Source organism: Protopterus annectens, chromosome 4.part0 (genome assembly GCF_019279795.1).
Source record: "Protopterus annectens isolate FY-2018-M chromosome 4.part0, PAN1.0, whole genome shotgun sequence".
Classification (NCBI taxonomy): domain Eukaryota; kingdom Metazoa; phylum Chordata; order Ceratodontiformes; family Protopteridae; genus Protopterus; species Protopterus annectens.
In genome coordinates, this window is record NC_056733.1 from 1,360,967,604 (window position 1) to 1,360,983,210 (window position 15,607).

Genomic DNA, 15,607 nt, shown 5'->3' on the forward strand with positions numbered 1-15,607 from the left:
TAATGATATACATTTACTGAATAAAAATTGGCACCAATAGCGGAGTGCAAAATAATGTCAAAAAAAGAAGAGAGAACAGTCTTCATAGACAACTTGCAATCCTTGCTGTACAAAGTAAACAAAAATTAAAAAAAGGTCTAGAAACCTCAAGTTAATGCCAACAGTGTTGCTCAAAATTTAGACCTACAAAAATATGACAAGCACATTTTGGCAGCAAGGTGCCAAAGGTAACTAGTTTTGTTGTCACTCATGTGATACCTTATAAACCACGTGTCAAAAGGATGTACCTCAATAACAGTGTGATCCCCTATGTAGCCAAATGAGTGCACCATGCAGGCACATCAGAGCATATATGAGGATACAAACAATGGTCAAGCAAAGGCACAGTGGAGCCATACAGCAGCAGCAACAGCATAGAAACCACCACAAATACAGGAAGGGAAATAGGGTCTCACAAAAGGTGCATATATTAATTATGCAACACATGTATGACTGGGCTGTATTCTATCAAAAGATGACACAATCAGCAGCTGAAAGCATTGTGTACAACAGTTTGGCATGGCAGTATAGTCAAATGTGGATGTGTTAAAGCAATGATTATAGTGTGTGAGGCCTAGCATAAGAATTCCACATAGCAATGTAGAGACAGTGAAAAAATTGTTAGTAATGCTAGAAGTATTGCAACCCACATAAGCGAAACAAGGCACACTACTGCTGCAGAAAATGCACAGATGTGCACTCCATACAAAACAGACGACTTCATAAGTTGAATGTGACAGTGAGTTTGTTTTCTAACATGCAGAAAATAGGTCTACTTCAGAAGACTGACAAACCAAATAACTAAATCCCAAAAGACTTGAAAATTCAAAATACTGAACACATTTTTAATGCAGGGGCAAGCCCCCCCAGCACCCTTCATGTGGGGGCTGCAACCCCCATGCTCCCTGTTAACTATTTATACCAACTCCAAGATTGCACAACAGTGGCGAAGGGGAAAATTCCATCTTTCAGTATTTTGAATTTTCAGTCTTTTGGTTTGTCAGTCTTCTGAAGTAGGCCCGCAGAAAACATATATAGAAATAGATAAGGAATCAAATGTAAAGAAGGGGATGTATCACAAAATAAAGTGACACCAACTACTAAAATACATTCATTAAAAATATGTTTGACAGTAGTGATAAATGAAATTATTTCATATAATGTTTTTCATAATGTTTCTTATTTAAATATCAAACTGATTATCTCAAGCATGTCTACAGTAAAGTTAAAGCAAACACTGATGTCTGCATATGCCTCTAAAAAACACAAATTACATGTGCACAGTGAAAAAACATGGATAAAAGGAAATTGTAATTACTTAACATACTGGCATTCCCAGATCACCATTAAATTATACAACTACATTAATGTGCAATTTGGATGACACTTATGCTATCATTTACTCACTACCGCATTAAATGGCTGATCCGGCTTTGCTGTAATGAACAATCCCCAGGGGTATTATAGTAGTGTAGTGAGGATTCTTTTAGGATGTGTTACTTTCAACCTGCATAGTTTATTTGTCCCTGGTGATTTGATGAACTCTATGTAGGTTCAGCGCTAAGCCTACACAGAGTTTATGTGTTTACATGATGAGCAGCACTGCTAATGGCATTTCACTTACATGGATACAAGAAAGGTTTTATGGCCGGCCGGCCAGAAAACTGTGTAAAGCAGCATGAACACATTCAGACATGCAAACATATTTACCTATAGGCAAACTAGTTCTGTGGGATAGCACAGACAGCCACATTGACTACCAAGATATAATTTAATGCAATGAATATATTACTGACTCATTATAGGAAAGTGTACTCAGTGCAAAGTTCAGTACAAACATGTTTTTGCCATACTGAAATAAAGGTTTAGGGTGGTGATCATCAAAGGTATATAGACTGCATTATAAAGACAGTAGGCGGGGGAAGTGTGTGTCTTAAAAAGGGCCACAGACAGGAATGGTAGGGATGAAGAATGGGTAAGATGATAAGTGAAACATGATCACTGGAGAGGACATTTAGCAAGGACGCCATATACAACAGAGGGTATTTGCATACTGTGAAGACATGGCAAAAGAGTTGCTTGAACATGAACATAACGTCAGCATATGTCTCAACAAATTAGGACACATAGCAACAAGCTCATGGGGAACAGTGGACAGAAGCATGGACAATCATAGACAATATCAAGATAATACCACCATTAATCTGTGTCATTGACATAAAATATGTGATTGTGAGTTAACATGTTCTGCATGTACATGTATATACCACTGTAATGATTTGTCTGTAATCTTTAAGGGAAATCAAGCATGACTACCTCAAAAATGACCACTTATGGGAGGTGTTAACAGGGACACTGTTACACTTGTATTTTTAAACTAGAAGCAATCTGGGCTAGTTGAGACATTTGCCTGCGCATATATGCCACAATCCACACTTGCATGATAACCCATGCCATCAATGTTGTCAATAAGATATGTATTTAGTGGATGCATCACAGCAAGACATATCACACATGCATCTTGCATAACACCTTGAAGGGAAGTCTGCACTGTCAACTTCTAATGGTGGGGCATCACAAAGAACACTTATGTATGACTAAAAAGATGGGTGGAAGCACACTGTAGCAAGTGTGATACACTTGAATAAACCATCCCTGGAAGATGAGTAGTGAGGCGTATGCAAAAAGGTGCATTGTACTCAATTATTGGTCTGAAGGACTGAGACCAATGGGACTGTAATGTTGTTTGATGTGGATATGTGCTACATACAAGGGATTTGTCACCACTGTGGTTAAATGCTGGTGGAAGTTCTGCTTAGTATCTACCTGAGTATCCAGGTCTTGTAAAACTTTGTCTGCTCATGGGTGGGGTGTTATCTATATTGTAATTAGCTTGTGTATTTGCTTTTAAAAGCAAATAATCATGCTTTTTGTTCATATAGTTTGTCTCCATGGCACAGGCAACAGTGATTTGTGTATATTAATACTTTCTGCAGTATATCAATAGCATTCTTGGATTTAATGACTGTCCACAATTTGCATCCACAAAGCTAGTTGGACAAATGTTGTTGAAGTTTGTATTGACTTCTGAGACTTAAATACTGAACAGGAAAGGGCCTAGTACAGAAACCTGGGGTATGGACCTATCACTGAACTCTACCTAAAGGTGACTTCACACACTTCAACATTATGTGTCCTCTTTGTGATCTGTTTGTGCAACCACTTGGTGATATAGGGGTTTATGCCCACTTGAGACAGTTACTCTGTACTACTTGAGTTTGGATTTGTGTCAAATGCCTTGGCCAGATCAGATTATGTGGGATGACACTCTTTTCCTCATGCATGTCCTTGTTGACTTTTGTGAAGATATCAACCAGATTTAGACATGATGTAGCCCTAACAAATCAAACATGGGTTTGGTACACAGTCAGGAGATTACCGGTGTCCTTTTGCATAATGTCCATGATGAGTCGTTGATCTGCCTCACAGATGAGGGGAGTCAGGATTATGTGTCTATAATTCCCTGTATCAGGCGATACCCCCCCCCCTTGTTCACACAGGTGATGGTTGCTATACACTCTTCTGCAAAAATATAGGCTGTCTTGAGGCTGTGTTTAAGTAGGGACCCAACTGTGTCTGCTAAGTCAGGTTGTAAGTCATGGTATAGGCAACCTTGGATGTTGTCAGGGACCATTGATCCTATGTTTTTAGCCTTACAGAGTGCCAGATGAGCAACTGTCCTGACAAGATATACTGATTAATGTTTGCATGTATACTTTGGCTGATGATCAATGCTGACAAGGTGGTGAAGTGTGAGACAAACTATCAGCTAGCAGATTGTCTCCTTTCTCTGGCTGAGTATGGCTGTTGGCATTCACAAACAGCTCTGCACTTAATTGTGTATTCCCATTAACATTTTACACTTATTTAAAACTATGATTTGTGACAACACCTCCAAATACATCCTTAGTTATGCATCGCATGCCACACTGTGGTACTCAGTCATGCAACTCTACCAATGTTGTGTAATTACATCAATTGCACAACATATGTCTGTATGTTTTTCATTGGAAAACTGTGCTTCAGCAGCTCAATAACATATAATGACATATTACAAATGCGCTTGTTGTGGCTTATGCAGAACATTTACTAGCACAAATTCTGCTAGTCATGCAATGCTGCTGGTGACCCCATCAATAATTCTTGGTAATTGTGCAAACAATGAATTCTACAAGGTTGCAATTGAATCAAAACATGTGATATTTTTGTGTATACCACAGCATTACAGCATGTGGATGGAATGAGACTTATGTGTCTATGTAATCAGTTTAAAATTATATTAATGTATTTCACAGAGCATTTAATAATGGTATGTATACACATGCACACTTATATTCTACTGTAAGTTTTACTGTGGTATTTGAATGGGAACTATGTAAAAATGTTAATCTGATCCACTACAAAAACACATGCCTTACTATGCCAACAATATACATAGTATCATCCCATGTCAACAGTTCTTGGAGTCATATTACCATTGTTATGGAAGGAACATGTCATGAAATGGTAGCAATGGACATCAATACATTAGGATGCATCACAGCTTGTAATACTCTCTTGAAGGCCTACCGTACATACACTCCTTAACATAGCACATGTTGATGACAGCAACACTGACATGTGAAATGTTCATAGGGTCATTGGTCATTATTAAGCTAACAACCAACATCACATAAAATCCTAGACATTATTATACCATTTAAACAAAACTCCCTATGTCTATATACTGAAAAATAGTTAGGCTGCATGTGTACGTATGTATCTGATTGCATTACATACTGCCTCTCTCCATATGCGACATGTGCACCACCCCTTGACAGAATTAGCAATCATGCATCAAGAGGTCTGGAGATGGCTTGCAGAGGCTCATGGAAGGACTCTGCTTCATGATGCCTGCATGCATCTTTAACATTAAGGCATCCTCCACTCCTCTGCAGGAAGGGAGTCATGTGGCCAGAGAGAAAAGGGGGATGTTGTATGCAAGGGGCTATGGTAAAGGTTTTCCTTTCTGGAAGTGAAATGAAAAGCAATTCAAGCAATTACAAAATGACTGTAATGTACCACCAACTGCACAAACAGCAGTAGACCGGGTCTGATTTGAACATTACACCAGAGATGATATGGCAAGTGAATTCCATACACTGTAATAGTAGCACCACCAATATGTCTGACTTTAATGCTGTCATGTCATGTTGATCGTTATGAAGTATGATAGCAATACTGAATGCATGGAATGAGTCTCTTAAATGGATGTGGATTCACATCTCAGTGTAAAATTGTCTAATACATATTTTTTGAATGTATACACATTCAAGATGCCTGCTGTCAGATTTGAACCTGTAAATATCTAGTTACATAAGCTGTAGAACACAGTACTTAATACTATTGCCACAGCACAAGTTTGACTTAATAATATCAGAAAGCACTTTATACAGGATAACATCATCAGTGTATGTTGCAAGAAGATGTTCAGAGGAGTATCTGACATAGCTGTGGATTCACATGCCATTCTAACATTGTCACAATTGAATAAACACACACACACACACACACACACACACACACACACACACATACACACACACACACACACACACACACACACACACACACACACCAGTTTACCACAGTGAGACTAGAATCTCTAACTACCTACAGAACAGAGTACTTAATGCAAACACCACAACACAAGTCTGGCAATTGTAGTTTCAGACAATACTTTAAAGATGACAACATCTGCAGTGTCTGATAAGAAGATAGTAGTAGGAGTGTCTCTCACGCTGCTCTGAAATGGTCTCTGGAATGTGAACTAAGTGAGCACATGCATGTGAACTAAGTGAGCACATGCATATGTGCACACACACACACACACACACACACACACACACACACACACACACACGCACACACGCACACACGCACACACACACACTAGTGGACCACATTGAGACTAGAACCTCTACCTAATTATCTACAGAACACAGTACTTAACGCAAGTGTCACAGCACAAGTCTGGATATTAAAGTGTCAGTCAACACTTTATAGCTGAAGACATCAGCAGTGTATGTTTGTGCGAAAATGTTGGGAGGCCTGTATGAAATGGCTGTGTAGACATACATGACTGCCAAAATGTTTATTCTGCATGGGCCTGGATTGCTGATGGTAGGATACAAACCCATGATTTTCTGACTACAAACACACACCATTTGACTGCAGTGTGATTAGAATCCCTACCCAAAAGATGCACAAGCTAGAGAACTCAGTACTTAACTCAAGCACCATGGTACAAGTCTGATTTTTACACTACTGCTGGACACTTTATAGTGAATGACATCATCACTGTATATTTCTAAGAAGATGTTGCCAGGCCTGTATGAAATGACTGTGTAGGCAGGCGCAAGTGTAAAAATATTTTTTCTGCATGGGACTGGATTAGTGACAGTAAGGTACAGACCCATGTCCTTCTGACTGTCCTCACTCACTTACACATACATAGAGAAACATATATAATGTGACTGTAGTGGTAAGTTAACCCAATGGAGCACACTAGTAAACAATTGCACCATCCATGAAGTATGCTTTGGTTTGTTACACAGGTCTCTATAGATGATGCCATCATCATTATATGATGCGGGTAACATCCTGTTATGAGAGTGGTGTACAAAGTGTAGATTTTGTAGTTTCTTTTGTATTTCCAATGTGCAGGTATACTTTAAAAGACAGTCTCTCACACTAGATGCAAAAAGCTGTCAGGGATACATGTAGCAGAACTGAGATATATGAGCTGTTCCTCAATATGTTGTATACATTACACAGTTACCGTTACACACAGACACACACACATGCTTTGTGATCAGCATGTATGCAACTGTGTCTCTATATGTGTTCATATTTTTGATGAATTGATATCCACATTAATACATGTATAAGACAATCTTGATATGTCAATTGTCAGTATAAATCTTTGGATGATGTTACAATGTAGTTGTGCTATTCATTTTTGTAGTGTAGTTGACATTTGGTAACTAGTATGGACATATCCACTTTCAAGTGTATGGATGCAGAGTACACAAGAGTCTGAGTAAATATGTGTTCAGTCACTAACAAGTCCCTTTGAATGTGTTTTAACATAGATTATAATGGGATGAAGAATAAACATGCTAATTCATGCCAATCAGCTATTTTCATAGTGCACCACCAAGCAGCTGGTCTGTGTGATCAATGACAAAGTATTTGTGCATGTGAGATTTACATTTCATGACTACTATTTGAACTACAGAAGTACTTATACATATTGGCTATGGTAGAAATAGCTGAGAGATACTATGGTATTTGTAATGTATCTTATATTGCAAATGTTGTGTCAGAAATTTTATGAAATGAAGGACTGTTAGTACCGCTTATCCCATTTGCATGGAGTTAGGGGATGAGCAAATGGGGTCACTGCTTCATTAAGAAAATAGTAATAGTTTTATTGTTTTGATTTCCTCTGCGCGGACTTGCTAAGTGAAGAGGTGCAGCAATCAGCACTGTGGATAGTACTAAGTATAAGAAAAATACCTGCTGCCACAGAGACAGCAGTGAGGTTTTTTTTTCTTTTTTTTTGGAGCACAAATGATACAGGGTTTTAATCCAGCTCAATCTATGTTATATATATATATATATATATATATATATATATATATATATATATATATATATATATATATATATATAGGATGGCATTAAATAGTTAAATGTGATCATTTTTGCAAATATGAGAGAGAATAACTACAGTGAAGTATTGTATAAAAACAAACACCACTCAAATAAATTATGCCAACAGCACACATACGGATTTGCTTTAAATACATTCATAATCATAGTCTTCATAATGGATTTATTATTTATGCATGTGGTGTGTGATTTTATTTTTTGACCAGATTAAAGGTGTGAAAATTGGTTTGATAGCAAAGGGGTGAAATGGGGGCAAGCAGGGGGAAGAGCAAAGGGGAAACAATACAGGAAATTGCAGAAGGGAATTAGGAAAGAACCATAGCTATCCACTTCTTCAAAAGTGTAAAATAAACAAGTATAGAATTTTGTATGAATTTGAAATGTCTCCTCAATGAAGATGGGTGACAACAAAGCAATCATGATGTATAGCCAATTGGACCAAATCAAGTGTGTCAAGAAGACACGTGCAAAGTGATGTATGAGATGATATTTTTTTTGTTCAACAGGCATCCATTTTTTTTTTAAGAGAGGCATGTTGGGTAAGAGACATAGGTACGTCTAGGTCAGGTTAGTCGGGTAGGTGATGAAGTAAGTGCAGACACACAGGACAAACACAACAGTGACAGGGGTGGTGATGGACACAAAAAGTTAGGGGACACCATGATTAGGTATAGGGAGGGGACATTGGAGGCATATGCCTGTCAAGCATGGGGGCAGAGAAAATATAGTCCTCACCCTCAGAAATATCATCACTATCCACTTCCTCAGATTGCTGTTAGAGTGTTTGACATTTTTTCCCACCATTCTTACAAGCATCTTCTCCATCCAGCTTAGGTGTACACCATTGGTGCTTTCTATGCCCTCATGCATCATGCCTGGCATTTCCTGGCAGGTGACAAAATCACCACTTCTACCAATACTCCCTGAGGGTACCACTACACCAACTGCTAGGGTAATGGTACCTGATGGTGAGGACCCAGGTTGTGCAGGTACTGCAGACTAAGTACTGCCAGGTTGTGTTTCAGATGTGCTGAGCTTTGGTGCAGCAGCCATTGGAGGAGTGGTAGGCTGAGCTGGTTGGCCTCCCTCCCTGTGCTGGAAATCATTTTTGTCAGTTGACAGAAATTGCTGACATCGAACCATTGTGACCACACATATAAAAATAAAAAAGATAAATAATGAGTGGGGTAAGAGACAAAAGAAAGAAACACATTATTAGAACCATCATATGTCACATACAATAAATTAGGACAAAATGAATATAATTTACTTTTACATTAACTATACTTTTTAAACACTACAAGCTAGGACTGATAATTATTCCAAGTAATCCTTGCAATATGCATATATTGCACATATACTTTTTCAAATAATACAGATTAAGTTATCAACATAGCATTTATGTAAATTTTGCTGTAATTAATATTTAATATTTTTATTAGTTTAGTATGTATTTGTTATTTGTGGGATTTGAACTCACAACATCTGAATACACTATTGCAACTGACTCCTACAATTACCTTGAGCTACAGAACGAAACATGCATGCTTGATTTTACAGTTAAGATATGCATGCTTACTTTGCTACTAATGTATGTAACAGGAATACTTTTAATATAATAATTATTTTGTGCTGCATACATATCTCTTGCTTATCTTAGTCTTTCTTAATGTACAGTATAGGCTTCCCTATTCACTGCAATCTCCTAGGCAGCTGTAAAATACAAAGAAGAAAAAAAAGAAGGGCATTTTGCATACCAGTCTTGCCTATCTCCAGCTTTAAATATAATTGAAAGTATCTTTGTCTGAATACTTACACAACTGTGGAATGTCAGCAGTACTAAACTCATCCTGCCACTGGTTGAATTGTTCCTGCTTGTGCCTTTTCAGGTAATTGAAGTGGTGCCTGCATTGATCTCCAGTGTGTGGAATGCCATTTGCACTGGAGACAGCCTTGGCAAGACTATTCCAAGCCTCTGAATTTTATTGAGACCTGGTATAGTCTCCCTGCAATAGCCTATAAATGTGGTACTTTACAAGGAGTCTAATGAATATTCTGCATTCCTTTACACCCCATCTTTGAGTCCTACATTGGGCACCTTCCTTTCCTGCTCTTTCCATGTTCACGCAGGTCATACAAAAACAGTTAATGTGTTTTCCTGCCAATTTGTCATATCTCATTTAATGGTCAGTGCACAAGCCTGCACAACCATGCTAACCTCATTTGCATGATGTTAAGCAAAGAGCAATAATGCCAAAAGGAGAGGAAGGCAGTTTATGAATTTGAAACGATAATGTGACATTTGCTGTTAATTTATGGGTTGGATGCTGATGTACCTGTTAGATGAGTTAACTTTTCAGATATTTATTGGGATGTATAAATTTTGTGACTTGACATTATTTTTGGTGGCTTTATACACTAATAAAAGTAATTTGTACAATGTGGGATTCAAACCTATGTAAAATAGACAATACATAATGTTCCACATAGGTGTTTTACCTTCTTGTCATAAAGGAAGTGTTTGTCAGGCATGCCTGTTAATTATATAGGTACATTTAACAGTGAGTGGTTAACCATGTGTGTGTGTGTGTGTGTGTGTGTGTGTGTGTGTGTGTGTGTGTGTGTGTGTGACCCGACAACATCATGGTTTATACATTCATGTGTATTAAGTCCATCCTAGGGCAGAAAAGACACTTTTATGGACAATAACATAATTGTCAGTATTCCCTCAGTCACACATATAATTCATATGATATCCACTGATATGCATAGTCATTTTTATGTATAATTATATTTATATTGTTATTTTAATATAAATAAGGTGAAGAAGAGAGTACAGGCAGGATGGAGTGGGTGGAGAAGAGTGTCAGGAGTGATTTGTGACAGACTAATACCAGTAAGAGTGAAAGGGAAGGTCTACAAAAGGATAGTGAGGCCAGCTATGTTATATGAGTTGGAAACAGTGGCACTGACAAAAAGGCAGGAGTTTGAGCTGGATGTGGCAGAGTTAAAGATGTTAAGATTTGCATTGGGTGTGACAAGGGTGAACAGGATTAGGAATACGTATATTAGAGGGTCAGCCCAGGACGGAAGGTTTGGAGACAAAGCCAGAGAGGCAAGATTACATTGGTTTGGACATGTGCTGAGGAGGGATGCTGAGTATATTGGGAAAAAGATGATATGCATGAAGCTACCAGGTAACTGGAAAAGAGTTTGGCCTAAGATAAGGTTTATGGATGTGGTGAGGGAGGACATGCAGGTGATTGGTGTGATACAGCAAGATGCAGAGGACGGGAAGAAATGGAAACAGATGATCCGCTGTGACAACCCCTAATGGGAACAGCCAAAAGAAGATGATGATGAACAATAGAGCAGCATTAATAAAAGTTGTACTACAATGGATTAGAACCCTGGCTCACCTGCATGGTGGTCATAAACTTGCAATTAAACTACAGGGAAGGCTGCACAACTGCACCTTTTACAGTCATTACTGTGCAGACGGCTCGTGGCAGCTAAGGACCTGTTTATTAGACGTGTTCATTAGTTCTATATACACATTAAAGTATTGAGTCATTACCCATTTATGTGTGTGACATGAAAGTGCAGAAAACACGTTTAATTGTAGAACCATGATTGTACTGATAACCACATTTAGACATATAACATATATGATATTATGTGTGTCCTCAAACCACCTGCTATACATAGTTATTTTTATGTATAATTATTTGTATATTGTTAATTTTTATACAAATCACAGTGGACCCAGCATTAATAAAGCTTAGAGTTTGCTGGATTAGAACACTGGTTCACCTGTATTGTCTCCATTAACTGACACATGTTGTCTGAGGAAGAGCTAGGCAGCAGGTGTATTTTTTACACTCAATACTGTGTATGAGTCCCGATCATCATGCAGTGCTGCTTGATGTGTTTGAATGATGGAAGATCACATATATTGCAATGTATTTTTTTAGAAATTAAGTTTGTAGGTGTTTTACAAGCATACTAATCACTGTGTAACACCATTTAGTGTGTTTGTGTGATGGAAAGCAATGTGTAGGAATGTATCTTTTTGGAAATTAGCAATGTCTGCTTATTGACTGCAGGTGTTGTGGAACTTCAGGTGTTGTAGAAGCATGCTGACTGCAGCTCAAAGCCACTTAGCATGTTCGGGTGATGGAAGGCAAAAACTGTAACAATGTATCTTTTCTGAAACTGACAATGTCTGCTTGTTGTCTGAGGCATTATGCCGTGTTTGCTCTGAGGTAAGCAATACACAAATGAGCCAGGCAAAGCTCAACATATATTATTCTATGTAAAAAGTGTTTATTTTTCATCATTAAAAGATAAATGTGGGACCTGAACCATGATGTACATATCCTATGTGTTGTGTGATTCATCATGTTTATTAGGTGTGCTACACACATACTTAATTCACACCTGTAATTTATTTTGTCCTTATCATAGAATCAACTTCCATTAATTTTAATTTACTGATCCATTTCACAATATTTGTGCTAATCCATGTGTCACACAAATATTAATATTAAATAAAAAAGAAATGGAAACATAAACAATATTACAAAATACATTTTAACACATCTTTCAGATTTTTACACAGCTCTGGATTTGAAATATCTGACTAATGAACCTAACAAATACACTGGGATTGTCTTATCTTTCTTTGCCACAGAAACATCTTTGCAGCAGGAAAACAAATCATTGTGCATACAAGCAAGTCCCATTTCCTCCACAGTATTAATAAGACATATACACTTGTACATTGTTGGTTGTTTGTACATGTGCTGCTTACATATTTATTGCAATGAGTGATTACACAACCAGTTATGAGTGTTGTTTGCAGCAATGCAGCTCTATTTTCTATGTGTATTGTGTTCATTCTTCTCTTATCTGTGCTGTATTCTTAGACATGCAATGTATAGGGCATTTTGTATCACTATCCATTAAATACATGATAAAATGATAAGACATTAAAAAATGTTTTCAGCAAAGGCCGGAGAGTTTGGCTATTAGTGAACAAAAATGAGAACTGTATGCTGTTCACTTCCATTTAAAAGCTTACTACAGTTACTTCTACACCTTGTAAGTGTATCCAGGGTAAGATACCCAATGTAGGTGAGGTAGTCTGAATTGCTGTTGTTTCTTCCTTCTCTCTACCACTAATCATTCACAGTTGCAATCCATTAGCTACCAACACTGAGGTTGTGCCTACACTGTATTTACACCTGTGACAATAAGTCAAATGTTTGGGATTCAGCAGTTCTAATGAGTTCACACCTCATATGCATCTTCACCATGCTCAGAGGCCTGAATGTACACAATAAAGAGGTAACTGTGTAGCTAGGGAACTTGAAGGTGAGGAGCAATGTGTATGTGGAGAACACAGGAGAAGAAGACTGCTATTAATTTGGATCTATCTGCACAGAAGCCTACTGATCTTGCTAAGGTATGATTGTCAAATGCTTTCTAGATTTGTGTTGCAAAGAAATGTTTTATATATACTTATTAGAAAATAGAACTTTTATATGTATGTACATCTTATAATTCACAGTTGGCATAGGCATTTTGAACAGGCATTCTTTCTCAGATAGATGACCTATTGACTTTCATCACAAGTGTTATTGTTAAAGCTGGGTCATATTACAATTTTCTTATGTTTTTTCAGGGAAATGTAATGTATTATATTGCCAATGATACAGGGGTGTTATACTTCTAAGATTGCCCATAGTCACTTCCAGGGAAGTGCTGGGTACTGTGAGAAGTGATGGGCAATCACATAACATTGACTTTTCTGTTTAAAATGTGTGCACATTTTGTGAGAATTGTGTTGAAAGCAAACATGACAATTGAATTATGTGGTATTCCTTGGTTTGTACAAACTTTTCACTTGTAGGTTTTTTTTTGGGGGGGGGGTGGGGAAGCCAAATTCCATTTGTGTATTGCCACAACAAAAGTTGTGTGTGTTTAAAGACATTTCCTTTGCTGTTGAAGTTGTGTAGTCATCCTGTTATTGCTGTGGTAAGGAATGCATTTCTAAAAAGGTATTCCATTTTTTGACCAAACATTGACTTGTGTGTGAGTGTGATATGGTAAAACCATATAACCTTCAATTTTAATAACTGAAATGTGTGTCTTCAGTGTTTAATGTTGAAAATATATAGGTGTATATGAGCAGGAATTTAATTATGTGATATTTATGAGTTGTATATTTCCCTGTTTTATGTCACATAGGATTCTGGCACCCAAGTGTGCAAATCCATGAAAAACCCCTTTCACTGACCCTGAAAATGACATCATAGTGCATGCCTTCAGGTGCAATGGCAGCTTTCTTCTTGAGATGTGGAGATGGCTGACAGAATGCAGATTTGGAACCAGATAGTCAATGATATGAATGCCATGGGGGTGCACCAGGACATATGATCAGGACCATCATAGGGCCACTGGTATGATTTCATCAGCCAGGAGGATCTACTAACATGATTTCATCAACCTGGAAGACAGCATCTGCAGTTGACTGTGAACAGCTAGCTATAGGGGGCTGCTACAGAGCTAACACTGACTCCAAATGAAGAGCTCCTGTCCACTGTAAGTGATCCAAAGGGCTCAGTGGAAACTGCACACCAACATGTTATTGATGTCCATGCCGGTGTTTCTGGGAGGAGAGGTATGTGCCAGGAGTAGGTTCCAGGTAAGCTTACATGTGTCAAATTGCAAGATTTGGTTGTATAGTAAAATATAGCAAAATTTAACTAATACGTCGTTTTTTTTTTTGTTTTTTTTTTTTAGTTTTTTTTTTGGGGATGAACCTATAAAGTAACTTAATAGACTTAATGACCATTTTTGTTTATTACACATGAGCTTGGGTGGATGTATCAGCCAAGTTTCAGTTAATATTATTGTTAACAGACACATAGGTAAAAATTATGTATTTGCTGTCCCCCTGTGTTTTTGCAGTTCTGATGACTGCATCCTTACCTTGCTTCATTTCTTCCAGGACCATCCTCCCTACCACGTGTGGAGTCATCTGCACATGGTAAGGCAAACATTTTTATTCAATTTTTCTTGAATATTTGTCAGATATATGTGATAGTGTGACCAGTGTGTAAGTTTGTTATCATTTAAATTGTTTTAAATATTTACTGTAGGTATTAATTTCTTTAATATGTTTGTTGTTTATTATCACAAGTAATCCTGACAGTGGAAGTGTAGGGCTCTTACCATCTGATGTCAGAGTATCAGCAGACTCTGATGATGATGGTGCCAAACATAGGCACAGTCAGGTGCTGCAGATGTTGAATCTGACACTGAGTCTGCTATTCAGCCATCCCTTGCATTTCACTTGGACACAGTCAGTAGGCCTGCACATACCTATTCCAGTGAGCTGTCAGATACTTGCTAGGTGGGAAACAGCACACTTTATGAGGGTAGTGTGGTTACTGCAGCTTTATTACCAGTTGACTTTGGCTGTAGCCAAAGTGTGACTGAAGTGCCACAGAGAAAGATTGTTAGATGTGCTTGGAGGAGGCCTGCTGACCACTTTCCACCTTATCCTGGTATGTCTTTATGTGCCACTCGATGTATGTTTAGGCCTGTCATGCATACCTCTCAACCTCTTATCACAAGAAATGAGGACAAGGTCTACAATAACAGGTGTAAAAAGGTCCAAAAATAGGGACAGATTTTAAATATTGCTCTTATAAACTTAGAAAGATGCTAGAATAGCAGGATTTGTGGTAGCGTGCATTTTTATAAAGGATATGAAGTCTCAAAC